Source organism: Canis aureus, chromosome 37 (genome assembly GCF_053574225.1).
Source record: "Canis aureus isolate CA01 chromosome 37, VMU_Caureus_v.1.0, whole genome shotgun sequence".
In the NCBI taxonomy this organism is placed as follows: domain Eukaryota; kingdom Metazoa; phylum Chordata; class Mammalia; order Carnivora; family Canidae; genus Canis; species Canis aureus.
This window is the reverse complement of record NC_135647.1, coordinates 15,622,900-15,639,195: the sequence shown is the minus strand read 5'-3', so window position 1 is coordinate 15,639,195 and position 16,296 is coordinate 15,622,900. Positions and strand designations below refer to the sequence as shown.

General features: G+C 44.3%; 1 protein-coding gene and 2 long non-coding RNA genes across 3 annotated transcripts in view; 1 reads left to right on the top strand and 2 right to left on the bottom strand.

Annotated features, from left to right (window-relative positions):
* NEDD9 (neural precursor cell expressed, developmentally down-regulated 9) overlaps positions 1–11,072 on the bottom strand; it is a 182,939-nt gene extending 171,867 nt beyond the window's left edge. The window contains exon 1 of the mRNA XM_077886187.1: positions 10,873–11,072. The gene's annotated coding sequence lies outside the window, so the exon portion shown is untranslated. The remainder of the gene's footprint in view (positions 1–10,872) is intronic.
* Positions 10,126–16,296, top strand: part of LOC144306694 (uncharacterized) — a 34,993-nt gene continuing 28,822 nt past the window's right edge. Inside the window, exon 1 of the long non-coding RNA XR_013373807.1 lies at positions 10,126–10,265. This is a non-coding gene — a long non-coding RNA (uncharacterized LOC144306694). The remainder of the gene's footprint in view (positions 10,266–16,296) is intronic.
* LOC144306696 (uncharacterized) lies at positions 12,717–14,832 on the bottom strand. Its single transcript, XR_013373809.1, has 3 exons — positions 14,588–14,832; positions 13,930–14,005; positions 12,717–13,038 (listed from the first exon to the last, which is right to left on the bottom strand). It is a non-coding gene; the product is annotated as an uncharacterized LOC144306696 (long non-coding RNA).

The window sequence follows — 16,296 nt, the reverse complement described above, 5'->3', positions numbered from 1 at the left end:
GGAACTCACTTGCATTTCATGGACTGGGTGAGAGAGATAAGGTGTTTGCCAATGTTGCAGCCCAATGACCAAGGGGCTGCGTGGAACTTGCTGTGTATCTCCTGGAAGCTGCTTCTCCCCTCTCTGCTAGGCCCGCGGGGACCCTTGCAAGTTGAGAGGGAGAGCTAGGGATGTAGGATTGCTAGGAATCCAAACACATGGAGAAAGATTTTAAACTTAAAAAGCAAAACAATGAAGACCTGTTTAACTTAGAGAAAATACACATAATTTAATTTATCAACTATAGGCATTCCTGTGATTCCTCATGAGCACAGAAAATCGAGTTGTCCGTGTCTCTCAAGAAGTCATATGGTATTTTTTTTACAGTATTTTTTTCCTATTTGTTTGATTGTTTTCTTTTTTCCTATTTGTCACACTGAGGTAACTACCATAACCATAACTACAAATCAACATACTATGAAAGAAATCATCCCCAACCTTGTCTGACTTTCAGCCCACTTGAAAAAGGTCGCGCGTGTTGGCAGGGCCTGTTGGTGCTCTTCCCCATTATTGCCCAGCATGGGGCAGGGACTCCATAAATACTTGGCGACTGGTGATTGATATGCGTGTGGGTCTACGTGATGACAAAAGCTATCCTCATGCACAACTGCATTCGAATCACCGCAAAAGAAAGAAGCACATGCTACGTTGGAGTCATATAGAGAGTGTGGGGTCAGGGAGCATTTCTCTGCTATTAAGAAATAAATTGTCCAGCAGAGAGAAAATACAACATGGATGAGACCAATATTGTTTAACTGTGAAGTAGACACATTTTGCTGCTAAACCTTCTTGGCAGGAACCCGGGAGGGCCAATGGGGTAAGGTATTACATGAGAGCATTCCTAAAGCTTCCCTATGGCTGAAGCAAGGAGCTGGCCAGATTTTCTCTGAAAAATACTCAGGCCAAAAATATTCTTTGGTGGGCTATATTGAGTTGAATTCTGTTTTTCAGTCAGGCTGTTATTCAAATACTGGAGCAGATCCAGATTTGCTTTTCTGAGGAAAAGTCTGTCTCTGCCCACAACTTGTACAGTGCCAGAGGGTGGGCTTTTGGCCTCTCCCCAGGGACAATGCGCCAAAGTGGTGGCTCCCTTCCTACAACCTGCGCACAAGCCAAAGAGAGAGGCTTATGGGTCCCTGGAAGTGCACTGGGGCACAGCCACCTTGCTCCTCTGCCCAGAGCACCTGTTCTTCCCTTCAAGATCTCCTCCTCATGCTTTTCTGTCACTTTCTGATCTTCCATATGGGCCACCTGAGCCTCAGCACTCCCGAGCAGGCTGCCAGACTTAAACAGCTCTCCTTCTCCTGGACAGTAGGATACTTGTCTCCACCATTCACTTGGCGATTCCCTCCCTCCCTCACTTGTTTATAGGCTCAACAGGTATTTATTATGCACCTACCAAGTGCCAGAGATACACCACCGAACAAAACTAACTCCTGCCCCCAACAGAGCTGGCGTTCCAGGGCAGGAAACAGAAAACAAAGCAAATGCACAAGAATTTACTGCACCCCGTGGCGGTAAGTGCAGGTAATGGAGTGGATGTTCGAGGCGGGGAGGTGGCTCTCTTACTATAACGTGGGAAGGGAGGACAGCATGATAAGGTGACGTGAGACCTGAGAGCTGAGGGAAGGGAGGAGCATCACAGGTGAGTCTTGGAAGGCGCTTCCAGTGCGTAGGTCCTGAGTCGGATGCATACTTGGTCTTTTAGGGGAGCATCAAGAAGGCCATTTGGAGGCTTTGTAAATGTGACTTTTTGTTTTGCAAACGTATGTTTTCTCATCAACTCACATGTAAGCTTTTTGAGAGTAGGAGCCCATGGTGGAGATTACAGGTGATGCTTTCTTTAGTAAAATTCCACTCTCTGCAATACACCAATCTGTAGTATATATCGTTGTGCCCTTTCCAGCCCTTACCACTAAGTTGGATTGGATTATTACCCCTAGCTTGTGGCACTTGACTATCCTAATAAAATACTGATGCTCTCTTAGAGCGTAAGATATGCATGTGACCCTCAAATGCCCAGGGCCACATATAGCACTTAGAAAGCTGGCACAATTAACCTTATCATTTAAAAAAAATATACTATTTCTCAGTTCGAAATAGTATTAACTAATTGATGCCTTTATCTCTAATGCCTGCCCTTGCTTCAGACAAAATACCAAAAACACAATGAAAACAGAGGCCAATAAAGTAAATAACTCAAAGCAACCAAAGAAACAACCATCACCAAACAGTCCTAAGTCTTTCCAAATCAATACTTCTCCAGCCAGAGCTCCTTGATTACATGGTTCTTTTCCCCCATCTCGCCATAAAAATAAAGAAGTCATGAAAAACATCCATCAACTATGCACAAAATACATCTTGGTCATTTTATCTTAAGTACAACTGTATACAATTGGTTAATTCTCATCGTCATCTATAACTGAATTATATGTGCTTTTGGAAGCTGTATAATGAATAGCATGTTGTGTATAATTGTTGAAATGTGTTTATGGTCTTTACATTACTTACATCTGAGGCCCCTTGTCAACCACAAAGTCTGTGAAGATGCAACCTCATTATATCCCAATATCATATCATCAAGGAAAATTGGATTGGGTGGGCTTGTGTTGTAGTTGTATTTGCAATGCTTCTTGAGGACATAAAACCCACAAGTATTTTTAATTACTTGGACATCTCTTACATATAGATTCTTTAGAGATGGCGATTTTGTCTGCTTAGCCTCGCTGTTGAATCCTCAACACCTAGCACAGTGCCATCCCACAGAGGTCCCTTGACAAATGTTGAATAAATAACTATCTTATTTTCTGAAGTGACATATGGTATCCGTGATTGTTAATTTTACATGTCAACGTGGCTAGACCAAGGGACCCAGATATTTGATCAAATATTTTAGATGTTGCCGTGAAATTATTTGTTCAGTAAGATTAACATTTAAATTAATTGCCGCTGAGTAAAGAGTCTATAATGTGGGTGAGCCTCATCTTATCAGTTGAGTCTTAAGAGAAAAAGACTGATCTTCCCTGAGCAAGAATTCCACCAGCAGGCTGACTTTGCACTCAGCTGCAACATCAGCTCTTTCCCAGGTCTCCAGCTTGCCAGCTTACTCTGCAGATTTTGAACTTGCCAGCTTCCATAGACACATAAGCCCATTTCTTAAAATGAATCACTCTCTCTCTAATATGCATATATATATGGTCACATGCTATCAGTTCTGTTTCTCTGAAGAACCTTGACTGATTCAGGACGCCTTAATCATTTACTCTCTCAGTGGGTCAATCAATATATTTTATTTACCAAGACTCATTCTCACCCACCATCGTCCCACAGCCCCTAAAGCCAGACCAGTGACACAACCTCAGATAGCTTTTGACCTCAACTTCTCCACTCTGGCGGAGGGCCAGAGAGCATTATCTCCTCAAAGTTTCATTTCTCTTGTGATACAACACACCTGTGCAGCTTCTCTCTAGAGAAACAGGTGCCCAGAGAACATTGTACTTGGTAAAGCCATGTCGTGATGGTGCTATGGGAGGTACCAACTTACTACTGTGATTTTAGGGGAAAATACTTCCCATGGTGATGCTGAGCCATTAATAGTATCACTTCCTCTAAGTATTTCCACTCTTTACGAGTGAAGCTGAGGGTGGGGGATTTCCGTCATGGAAACTAGCCAAAAGGTTATAAAAGGTTCATGGACACTGTACCATTTGATGACTGTGTGGTAGCTAATTGGTCCCGTATATGCTAGGGAAAAGATGATTCTAAAAATATATCAGCAGGAAGCCTCTAGGGGAGCGTGGTATGAAATTTGGTTTTCTTTGGATCTAGCAAGAGATTAGCAGTCACAGAGCCTGTTTGCTGACCTGGGGGAGGATGCATTTATAGAGTACGTATTCATGTAGATCCTTCCATCAAGGGTTTATGCGGTAGGAGAAGTGGACTTTGAGAGGGAAAGCCTTCCTTGTCATGCCTACAGTAAGCACGGTTCTCGTGCAGGAGTATGTTCTATCTCTGCGAGTCATTTTTATCTCTTTCTTCCTTCCACGGAAGGCCCCTTTCCTCCTTTGATGTCTTTTTCCTTCTGGCTCTCAGTTCTCTAGTTCATTTGCCTCTTACCTCCAGATAAAACCTGTTTCTAACAGGAGGCAAAGCTTCACACCTCTGCTGGTGGTGTTTTGTGCATGAGACAGGGAGACATTTGGGGAGCATTGTGCCTTCCTGAAATTACCCTCTGAGCCTTCATCTTTGTCAATTACCCAGCCCTGTCAGTGGGTAGGAATGATAGACTGTCATATGTTTACACAAAAGAATGCTGTACAGCCAAAAAGCTCTGCAGTCAAAATAACTCATCAACACCTATTTGCATTGACATGGATAACCCTGAGAAACAATGTTGAGAGCCAAAGAGCCAGTTATCAAAGAACACGTATGGTATGATTATTTTTGTTTAAAATTCCCAAACAGGCAAAAATAAGAAGCATATACAGTACACATAATTGTACGTAAATTAATTTTTATATAAATATACTTATGCACAAATTGCACATACACATGTGACGTACATATACATATAAACACATAAGGCCAATCTAACAAGAAAAGTAAGGGGATGTGATTAACACAAAATTTAAGACAATGGTTCCCTGTAGTTGGGGGGGGGCATAGGTAGAAACCGATACCATTGGTAAGGGGCATGAATCAGGATCCGAGGGTTGGTAAGGTGAGCAGTAGGTAAACATGCATCTGTTTTATTTCTGTTATTACCGAGAACAGGTGCCTACATCGTATGTGCTTCTTTGTGGTATGAAATGTTTCACAATATTCATAAATGTTTCTCAAGTGACATTTGCCTGGGTTATCAATCCTCATTTATCTTTTTTTGGGAAATGAAAGGATGACAGCTAGCATGAAAATTAAGGAGAAATTTAATTGAGTTAGAGACCTCCATTAACCAAAGCTTCTAATGAGAAGCGAATGTGAAGATGAGCGTTGATGCAACTGACACCTCCCTCCACCGTGGCCGGGTCACACCTGAAGCCATGGGGTGCTTTCCCAGGGCCGTCCTACCAGACAGGCAAGGGAGCCTCGAAATCTACCATCCCAGCCTGGATATTTGCCAGCCAAGTGGGCACAGTGAAGTTTTTATTTGAATGATCAAAAAGATCTACAGCAGGGGGCGCCTGAGTGGCCCAGTGGTTTAAGTGAAAAGACTTGATTTCCACTCAGGTCAGGATCTCAGGGTGGTGAGGTCGAACCCCGCCTGTCTCCTGTCCGGCTCTTGGCTGGGTGTGGAGCCTACTTAAGATTCTCTCTCTCCATCTCCCTCTGCCCCTCATTCCTGCTCCTACTTGCACACACTCTCTCTCTCTAAAGAAAAAATAATAATAATCTGCAGCAAAGGGTGGCGTGGTCACCCCCTGCCCGGGACATCCCGGTCACTCCCGGCCCTGCAGCACTCACTAAGTGGGTGCTGGGTGGAGTGAGACACAGCTGTTACCATGAGGAGCTCCTGCTCCAGAGAAGCTCTGCTGGTCTTCTCTCTCAATCCTCCCTCCCAGGGTCTACCCTATGGGGTCTGCTGCCTCGTACAATTACTAACACGATTTTTCCTTTCAATCGACTCACTTTTTTTTTAAGATTTTATTTATTTGAGAGAGAGAGAGAGAGAAAACATGAGGGGGGGGGAGGCAGAAGTTAGAGGGAGAAGCAGACTCCCTGCTGAACAGGGAGCCTGATACAGGACTTGATCCCAGGACCCCCTATCATGACCTGAGCCGAAGGCAGATGCTTAACCAACTCAGCCACCCAGGCGCCCCTCACTCCTTTTTTTTTTTTTTTTTAACTTAAAGATATTAAAGGTTAGTAGAAGGGAATCATGAAAAATAGATGCAGGAAAACAAAACCAGGTGGTGAAGTTTTGGCTGGCGAGCGTTGCCTGCGGACGGCTCAGAGCCCAAGGCCCACTTGCTCTTTGTCTAAAATGATACATGGTCCGGGGTTAGAGAACGTTGGGATCAGACCACAGTTAGAGGCTCAAAAGAGTGAAAATGGAAAAGTTTTCTGTGACAAAGTCTAGTGCCTCAGCGTGATTTCAGGCCACATCTGTGTGTCGTGAACCATGTAAGATTATCAGATGGTGCCCTATGGTCTGGAAATTTTGATCAAATGAGTTACAGGGAGACAGATAAGCAGAAGGCACATGGAGGGGGCTTGTAGTGAAGATGTGGTACAGTTTTGTACAGGACATGTTAAGGCCAAAGGTGCTCTCCCTGGGGCGCCCGGCTGGGCTCGGTCCATGGAGCCTGCGACTCTTAATCTCTGGCTTCTAAGTTCGAGCCCCACGTTGGACATTGAGATACTCAAAAATAAAAGCTTAAAAAAAAAGGGGGGGCTCTCACTGTAGTTGTACTGGGTCCTTTCTCTAGGTGGGATCTCAGAAGGGGATGGGGAGGCCCCTGAATGGGTATGCGAGAGAGCGAAGCGCAGGTGTCTAGGATGAAATGGGGAACATGGGATGACATGACCTGAGTATCCACGGCGTTGTGTAGCAGGTTGTGTCCGCTTCAGTTTCCTCCAGAAGCGGACCCTGACTCAGATTCAAGTGCATATGGTTTAACAAATGATGTCAGGACAGCCTGTCGGGGAGCAGGGAGTAGGGGAGGGGTAAGGAGAAGGGAAGGGCGCATTATGCAGCCAGCTACCACTGTGGGCAACTGAGCGTGAGCTCACGTAACAGCTTTGGGGCAAAGGTAAAAGACACGTCTTGGAGTCACTCTGCTCGGGCCTGAGGATGCTGGGATATTTATGGCCCATTGGACAGTTTCTGGGCATTTTCATTTGCCTTTAAGCGATTACAGTGGCCCTACCTGGCTTAGAGAGAGTTCTCAGGTCCTGAGATAAAGATTCAGGCTGTCAGGCGTTAGGCCAGTCCTGGCAAACCATGGGATGCTGGATTCTAGGAAATAAACTGAGGGTCGCTGGAGGGGTGCGGGGGTGGGAGATGGGGTAACTGGGTGATGGGCATGAAGGAAGGTACGTGAGGTAATGAGCACTGGGTGTTACAGGCAACTGAGGAATCACTGAAGTCTGCCTCTGACACTAACAATACGCTATATGTTAACTAAATTGAATTTAAATAAAGAATTTTTAAAAAAAGGGGGGGCGCCCACCTGGGTGGCTCAGTGGTTGAGCGTCTGCCTTTGGCCCAGAGTGTGATCCTGGGGTCCTGGGATCGAGTCCCACATCAGGCTCCCTACTTCTCCCTCTGCCTGTGTCTCTGCCTCTCTCTCTGTGTCTCTCATGAATAAATAAATAAAATCTAAGAAAAAACCATTTTTTAAAAAAAGGAAACAATAAAGGGATGTCCCCAAGGGGTGAGCAGTTTGTAAGAAAGACTATTATAGGAGTAATCATCCTCTTAACTATGGAAAAAAAAAAAAAAAAAAGAAGTTAGTCCAATCCTGATGAGGCTGGAGGAATAGAAGTAGGAAACTGACTGCTCTTACTACACCCTCCCTCTGCTAGAAATTTAAAAACCCTGTCCTGTTTAATCCTTACCAGAGCATCCAAGTGAGCCAGTTCTCATTTACACACAGAGAAAGAGGCACTGGGAGCTGCTTTATTTGCCCAAAGTCATGCAGCCTGTGTTCCACTCCTCTAGTTACACCTTCCTAGTCTTTTTTTTTTTTTTTAATATTGAAGTAAATTCACATAACATCAATTAGACATTTTAAAGAGGACCATTCAGCAATATTCCTATATCCACAGTACCAGGCAGCCGCCACCTCTATCTAGAGCCAAACCATCTTCATCACCCTACAAGGTGGCCTTGTACACATCAAGCCCTTGCTCCTCACTTCCCCTCCCCCAGCCCCCAGCAGCCACCAATCTACATCTGTCTCTATTGATTTGCCCATTCTGGATATTTCTTATAAATGGAATCGTGTGCTTTTTGTGCCTGGCTTCTTTCATTGCAGCATGGTGTTTTTGAGACTTATCCATGCTGGAGCAGCAGGTATAAGTACTTTTTTCTGTGTGTGGCCGAGTCACACTCGGTTGCATGGATATACCACGATTTGCCTCTCCGTTCATCCGCTGACGGGCACGCAAGCTGTTTCCCCTCCTGGACTATTGTGAATAGTGCTGCTATGAAAGTGTGGGTACATGTATTTATTTGAATCTTTGTTTTCAGTTCTTCTGGATGTATAAGTAGGAGTGGACTTGCCGGGCCATGTGTGATAATTTTGTATTTAACTTTTCAAGGAATCATCCTACTCTTTTTGGAGGGACCCTTCTCCTCTATTTAAATGTTAGAATTTGGGACACCTGGGTGGCTCAGTGGCTCAAAGGAGTATCTGCCTTTGACTCAGGTCATGATCCCGGGGTCCTGGGATTGAGTCCCACATCGGGCTCCCCACAGGGAGCCTGCTTCTCTCTCTGCCTATGTCTCGGCCTCTCTCTCTGTGTCTCTCATGAATGAATAAAGATAGGCTCTTTTTTAAAAAAAGTTAGAATTTCTTGAGATCCAATTCTTTTTTCTTTCTTTCTTTCTTTTTTTTTTTTGTTAGATTGTATTTATTTAAGAGAGAGAGAGAGAGAGCACAAGCAGTGGGGAGGGGGATGGGAGAGGAAGAGAGAATCCTAGGCAGACTCCATGCTGAGCACGCCCTACACAGGACTTGATCCCATGAACCTGAGATTATGATCTGAGCCTAAATCAAGAGCCAGACGCTTAAGTGACTGAGCCCCCCAGGTGCTTCTTCCTTGAGGTTCAATTCTAAGCCACTCTCCTGCTTTCTCACTCAACACTTTCCTGCAGGTCACCCGTACCCACGGCTACACTTACCAACCCCACGCCTAGGATCCCCAGACCTCTGCTCAGAGCTCTAAATATTGGTCAGTGTCAACCGGCTGGCTGACATCTACCACTGGATCGATTCTAGAACTGAACCAACCCTGGCCTGGTCCCGACCAGCTTCGCCAGTCTCTGTGATCGCCAAGGAGCATCAGCATCCACTTGATGTGCAAACCAGGACCTGGGGGTTGTCTTGGATACTTTCCCTCCCAACTCCCCTTTTCTGTCTACCACCAAGCACTGTCGATTTTCCTTTCTAAATGACTTTTAACTTTGTGCAGTCCTCTCTCCGCTGCCATCTCTCTTAGCCATACTCACATAGATACTCTTGCTTGGCTGACTCCATCCACCTTCTCATTGGTCTCCCTGCCCATAGGTGTAGCCCCCTCCCATCCATTCTCCAAACCTATCAAAAGGGATTTCTTAAGAATGCAGATCAATCTGACCACAACACCTCTACCTTCTCCATGGCTTTTAGAGTAAGCAGCACCTTCTCTGCTGGGCCTCTGGGCTCATTTTGAGCCACTCCCCACTTCCCTCCTGCTGCACTGGCCTTGGTTTTGCCAGGTGATTCTGTGGTCTCCTACCTCAGGAAGTGGTCTCCACTGTTCCCTCTACCTGGAGCGTAGCCTTGTGCACTCCTACGCCTTTTTCAGTTCTAGTCTCCCCCCTCCTTCTAGAAACCTCCCTGCCTTTCAGATGAGATCAGCTTCCCCCACAATATGTTCTGATCATTATCACATTTGTGTAATTAGTAATTAACGTCTGCTTCTCCCCTGGACCGTAAGCTTTTTGGAAGCGGGACAACATCAATTTTGCTCCATCTAATGTTAAGTTTGGACTTAAACGCAGCTGCCACACAGTGAATACTCACGAGATAGGTGTTAAATACGTGAATTAACTAATGAATGAGAAATGGAACTCCACCTCAAGGCTGATTTCACATCCTTCTCTCTCCTCGGCTCCCCTTTGCCCTATTCTTAAAACAGGAATGTCCTTGAAAATTGGGCGGAATTTCCTCCCAAGCATGGAAGGAAACAGAAACAAGGTTGAAAACCATCTGGCTGGTTCCCAGAGCTCTGTCATGGGCAACTGCTCTTTGAACTCACTCCTGGGTGGGAACCAGCTTCGGGGGGGAGAGAAGACCAGAGAACCCACTCCCAGCTCTCACCACTGGCACAGGGAAAAATATAAGCTGCTCACCCATGTCCACACAGTTTGAACAACATGTAACCCTTTTAGAAATGGCTTTAGCCCTTTTACATTGTACGTTTCCTTCATTCTGAAAGAATTTCAGCAAGACAAAAAGGCTGCCTCAAACCCTTTGTGGAAGAAAGGCAATCGAATGAATGAATGAGTTACGCGTGACTTAGTAAGTATTGAGAGAAGGAAGGACGAAGCTGTTGGGGGGGCCGGGTGTGGACAAGTAGAACACAGTGCAATTTGTCCCCAAGCCCTTAGACATGATGCTAATGATGGGGTCTCTGCAGAGCTGGACACGACTCCAGTTCTCAATCATGGTTTCCTGCTCCTCAGGGGTCATTCCCAGAGGGGCTGAAATGGCATTAGAAATGACTCACATCCACCATAAGGTTTAAGTGACAGCCCACACCTGGAAGCCCTGAAATGGTGTCGGAGAAGCCAAAGCATAAGGTAATCCTAGGTAAGCTCTCCGAGGAGGGCAGCAAGAGGGGAGGAGCCGCCCAGCTTCTAGACCAGGAAGCACCTACCCAGGTTGATTTCAAGGCTAGAATCAATCGTGTAGGTTTGGGGTTGCATGCAAGCCCCTGCCTGCAGATCAACTGGAAAGAAACCTGGAGTCACTCTTCCCTGCTTGGGGCCATTGAGTCCCTCTTGGCTCCAGTCAAGGGGTGTCGGCAGTGGGGAGCACTAACAGATGTCTGACACCAACTCAGGAAGTCCGAGTGTGAGTGAGTCTCCCCACCCCCCCAGGCCACAGTGAGTGTCTGGGGACTCACCCGGGGCAGGCCCACTGGTGCTGGCTCATCTGGTCTTCCCTGATGTTCTGGCCCTCTCTCTCTCTCTGGCCAGGCAGGCGGGAGGTGACGGCTCAGTCCCGCCTCATGATCCTGCTTCTCTCTTGCTGCAGCCACCAGACTTGCTTCTAAAGGCAGCTGCAAGCATTTCCCTACTGGGCAACCACACACGTAGAATGTGAGTGGCGTCCCTACGTGTGTTTTTCCTTCCGGTTGCTGCAAGTGATGTTGTCTCGGTTCATTTCCTCTCTGTGCCACAGTTGGTTTTTTTTTTTTTTTTTTTTTTTTTTTTTTTCTGATACACTGAGTGTGATCTGTAGTTTAGGGACAGGTGAGAAGTCTAGCTCTGATCTGGACTGCTTGCTACTTTAACAAGAGGTGATCTTTATTATCACGATGAAATTCAGGGGAGTGCCATAAGCTCCTTCCTAGGCTGCATGGAAGCAGACATTGGGCTATTGTAAGTCCACCAAATTCAGGTTTTTGTGGTTTTTATGGACTTAATGTATTCTAAAGAGTTCCACTATAGATTGACATGAAACATCTTTTCATTTAACCAGTATTTATTGAGTCTATGTGGTACCTGCTAGCCTTTGGGTACCCACATGGAGAATTCCCATTTCCAGGGTGGTATAGAACTGGAGACTGTGCATTTGGAAGGGAATTTGCCAGCTACTTAGTCTCAGACCTTTTGTCTTCTTGCTGTGTGCTTTGGAGTAGCACCCAAGTGGTATGGTCTGAAGCTAACCACCTGGTGCTTGCCTTTAAATGCTTTTGATCTTTCTGTGACTCAGCTTCCTCATCTGTAAAATGGGAGTAGTCATAGGATTGTTGTGGGAATTAAGTGAGGCGTTACATGTAAAGCACTCAAGGAGTGGCTGCCACAAGTATATGAGTGTTTGCTATTATCATTAGTGGCAAATGTTATTATTATGAGCTCAGTTCTTTGCTTTTTTTGCCTTCTCTTCCCCCTCCTTATCCCTTGCTGATGCCTAGAAATGACTGGGGGACAGAGAGGATGGAGGAGAGAGGGAGACAGTTTGAACAAAAGTGGCATGGGATGCTCCTGTTTGCTCTAGTATCAAGACAAGGAAAGCACTGTCCTCGGCCCTCCCTTCATCCTCGCCCTCTGTTCCTGCTGTATATTGCATACCGGCAACTTCTGTTTTGTTATTGTCATTTTGTTTTGTTTGAATTTTCTGTAATCCTCTCTGAAATTCAGATCCATGTCATTTATTTTAAATGTCGAGCTGGTCTGAATCATATTAAGGAAATACTTGCCCATAAGCAGATGCCACATTTATTTATTTATTTTTAAAGATTTTATTTATTTATTCACGAGAGAGAGAGAGAGAGAGGCAGAGACACAGGCAGAGGGAGAAGCAGGCTCCATGCAGGGAGCCTGATGTGGGACTTGATCCCAGGACCCCGGGATCACGCCCTGGGCTGAAGGCAGACACTAAACCACTGAGTCACCCAGGGATCCCCAAGATGCCACATTTAAACAAAGAAACAAACCCTCAGCTCAAAGCCTTGTGTAATTAGGATTTATAAATAAATCAATAAGAAGAATATCTATGGCAATCTTCATACACATGTTGTATCCATAGGTGTAATTAGCAATATTCATGGTAAAAATATCATCTGTTTATCTTTCTCTCTTTTTCTTAAAAAAAAAAAAAAACTACTCTTGTGTACATGCTGCATATCAGGAACTGTTTCCAGATTAGAGGTAGAATTATCCTATTCTCAAGTTTTTATTTTATAGTGCAGCGTATCCATACTAAATCGAGTGGAGCAGAAGCATAGACTGTACATATTTTTTTTTCCAACATGTCCCTCCATGCATTTCCCATTCTTCCATAACCTGTGATATTTTCTCCATTAGATATTTAAGCAGTCTGAATTTAAATGTATCAATTTCAGAAAAAATAACTTACAGTTATACATAATACCTAAAAGGTTAATGCTGTCGAGTTGTCTCCATAAGTCAGGTACACCCTAGATATACAAGAAGGTGGAGCTTGACTTTTTATACATAAAACAATTGAAATTGTCACCTTGATTATCCTTAATTCTGTTCTTTTGTCTACATCCTCATGGCCTCCTTTCCCACTTGGAGCTGCCTGCATATCTCACGCCTGAGGGCTTCAGAATGGAGAGAGAGAGAGAGAGAGAGAGAGCGAGCATGTCTGTCCAGGCAAACTGAGGAGCTCACGCTTTGTCCAAACACAGATCACACTTGTTCTAGAAAAACAAATGAGATGTTTTTTTCCCACTTGGAAAGATGAAGATTCCTATGTCTGTTTTCCTACTTAGAATTTTTTCCTTCTTCTTTTTTTTTTTTTTTTTTTGGTTTATTTTCTTCTTTCTTGATTAGTGACAGGTTATATCATGTGTCAGGATTTTGACAAAGCCCAGAGAGTTCTGACAACAAACAAACAACTGTAATTTCTAATCACTCTATCCAATGAAGACCGTGTTTACATTTTCATTTTTATTTAAACAATCTTCTTGACTACTTTAATTAGCTTCTTCATGCCGGCTCGGTTAGCACCACAGAATGGTTTATAACTACCTGTTAAGCAGTAGCCAAATCCCAGGCAACTGTTTTGAATTTGTCATGGGTGTTTGGTCCAAGGAGAGACTGTTGTATGGAGTGGAGTCTAAGGGGTGGGGAAGGCAGAAGGGAGGAGTATTAGAGAAGATAAAAAGTAAAAAAAAAAATCTATGGCCAAGTTTTGTGTGTGTGTGTGTGTGTGTGTGTTTGTGTATTTATGATTCCATTTGTGTGACTCATTTCCCTCCATGGCCGAATACAGTATTAGCCATAGGGAATCAGCTACCCACTGAGGAATTTAAATGAATATGCCCAAGAGTTGGTTTGGCAAATTTTAAGAGCAAACTTGTCTGGTATTATAATGTGTGCCTCATCCCTTCTCAGGAATGGGAGTCAATCTTGTGGTTTTCATTTTTAGATGAAGAAATCAGAGCTCAGAAAGATCCAGTTCATTTGTCCATTCAGCAGCTGTTGCCTACCTGCACACTTCCGTGAGCTTTCCCAGGCATGTTCGGTATACTAGTCCCAAGACACAGGGCTTGTCTTCAAGATAATCTGGTGAGAAAACCATTCCCATGAATTGGTTCACTCAAATACTAAAAGCATTAATTGAGCAAGTGCTATGATAAATAAAAAATGAATGACAATCAGCTCCTCCCTTAAGAGAGACTGCTGACTAGTAGGCCTAGGAAAACAAACTCTACCCATCTTCCTTTTCTGCTCTCTTGCCACTTAACAACCCTCTTTTGCCCTTATCACAGGACATCTTTGTCTTTCCCCTCATCCATTCTCCCAGTTTATCAGCCAAGTCCCCAGACCCCAGTCCCAGGACCTCACGACCAGCTATTTTGGCAATGCATTAATGTTGATTTCCTCGTTCCTATTCTTCTGCTATTTGTGCATTTCCAGCCATGAGTGGAAGCTCAGTCTACTTTCATGCTCCAGAGTCACCCAGCCTCGCTGGCAGAAGTTGAGAAAGGCTGATTTGTCTCCTTGCAGATTCTCCCCCAACAAGCCCCATTGAGGCCCTTCTGCAGCTTGGGAATCTTCTCGTGCATCTCCCACAGACTATCTGTGCAGTTTTCTTTCCATTATTTTCCCCACCCACCCTCTAGCAGCTCTGTGCCCAGCCCTCACCTGGTGCCACGTGGAGGGTAAGGGCTGATGTGAGTTCTAGCGACTGCATGGTCTCTGCAGACCTTGGCTCTCATATCCTCCTGTTCCTCATTTTCTGCAAATTCTCCAACCCTTTGAATTATAGCTTCTAGCATTGCCACCTGACTAATAATACGAGTCAGAACTACCTTCTTTTATGTTTATCCTTAGGAGGAAAGTGACATTTGCAAAGATGAAACCATTCTTCTAGTTCACAGAACAGCTGTCTGAAGAAATGTGGACACCTGGAGGGACAAAGGGAAGAAAGACTAAATTATTTTTAAGAGGTCACTGATGGCAAATTTAAAAGGTTCCAATTTATTGGAAGCATTCGTTGCATTTAGACATCTGTCAAACAGCAAGCACTTACTTCTCCATAACTTGTGTCCTGACTACCTATCCCTCTTCTGGGTGGTAGCTAATTTTGGCTTCCCCCCCAAAATAATTGGGAAAATCTTGTTAGTATTGATTTTTCCATAATTAAAAAATATTTTATTTATTCGAGAGACACACACAGAGAGAGAGAGAGAGAACAAGCGGGATGAGGGTAGAGGGAGAAGCAGACTCTCACTGAGCAGGGAGCCCTATGTGGGACTTGATCCTGGAACTCCAGGATCATGACCTGAGCTGAAGGCAGATGCTTAACTGACTCAGCCAACCAAGTGCCCCTTTTTCATAATTTTTTAAATTCATGTTTTAAATCTAAAAGTAATAAATTTATATGGTAAAAAACTAATATTGCAAGTAAAACTAAGGTGCCTTTTGACCATCAGCTTTAATTTCAATTCCCTCCCTGCTTTGCCCGCAGTGAATCCCTGCTATCTGTCTGGGATGTATTCTTCTGGGACATTTTTTGAGTATTTATGTGAATATATATAAGCACTGTCAGTTTGCAGTTGGGCACACGTGCCACCCCGCCCTTGAGCGTGCTTGTGCACACATACAGAACACGAGACTGAAACCATTCTATTGCACTCGGTTTCTGAGGGAACTGTATAAACTGCTATTCTGGTTTCACATGCAAATAGCAATTTGAAAACAACATCTTATTCATGAGAATATAAAAAATAAAACAACGTGGCTGCCGTGGATGGTTGAAGCAATTGGACTCCTCTGTGGGTCAGACTTGCTCATTTGAGTTCTAAATATAGAAAAACGAGGATTTATGCCCAGCTGGTTGGTCTCTGAGTGGAGACTCCCAGATCAAATACCAAAGGTCCAGTAGTCATTTGTTAAGGTGAATTTCTGGACTTCCCCCTCTGCCTACATGATCCCATAGCCAAAACTCAAGTCAAATCACGCCTCTCCCTAGGTAGGTGTGTGGCTCCTGACCACAAGCCCAGGCCTTGGCAGGGACTGCCATGCACTATTTGTAATCATTTCTAGCCAATTTTCTCTCTATACTAGCTGGCTCGTTATCTTTCCTCTTCCTTGAATATTTTCTATCTTCTCACTTGTCAGAGCAGCCTCCGTGCATAACCACATAGGGAGAGATGACTACCTCAAAGACTGAGAAATACTTTCTACTGATTCCCAGTACTTGAAACCTCAGCACTGTTTTATTTTCCTTCTAGACCTTGGACAATTATTTTCCACTAATACAATAAAATTTAAAAGAGAACTCCAATTTATTCTTTCTCTATTTTCACCACAACTTCCTATTATATAAGCAAAAGCCTTGCGTCCACATG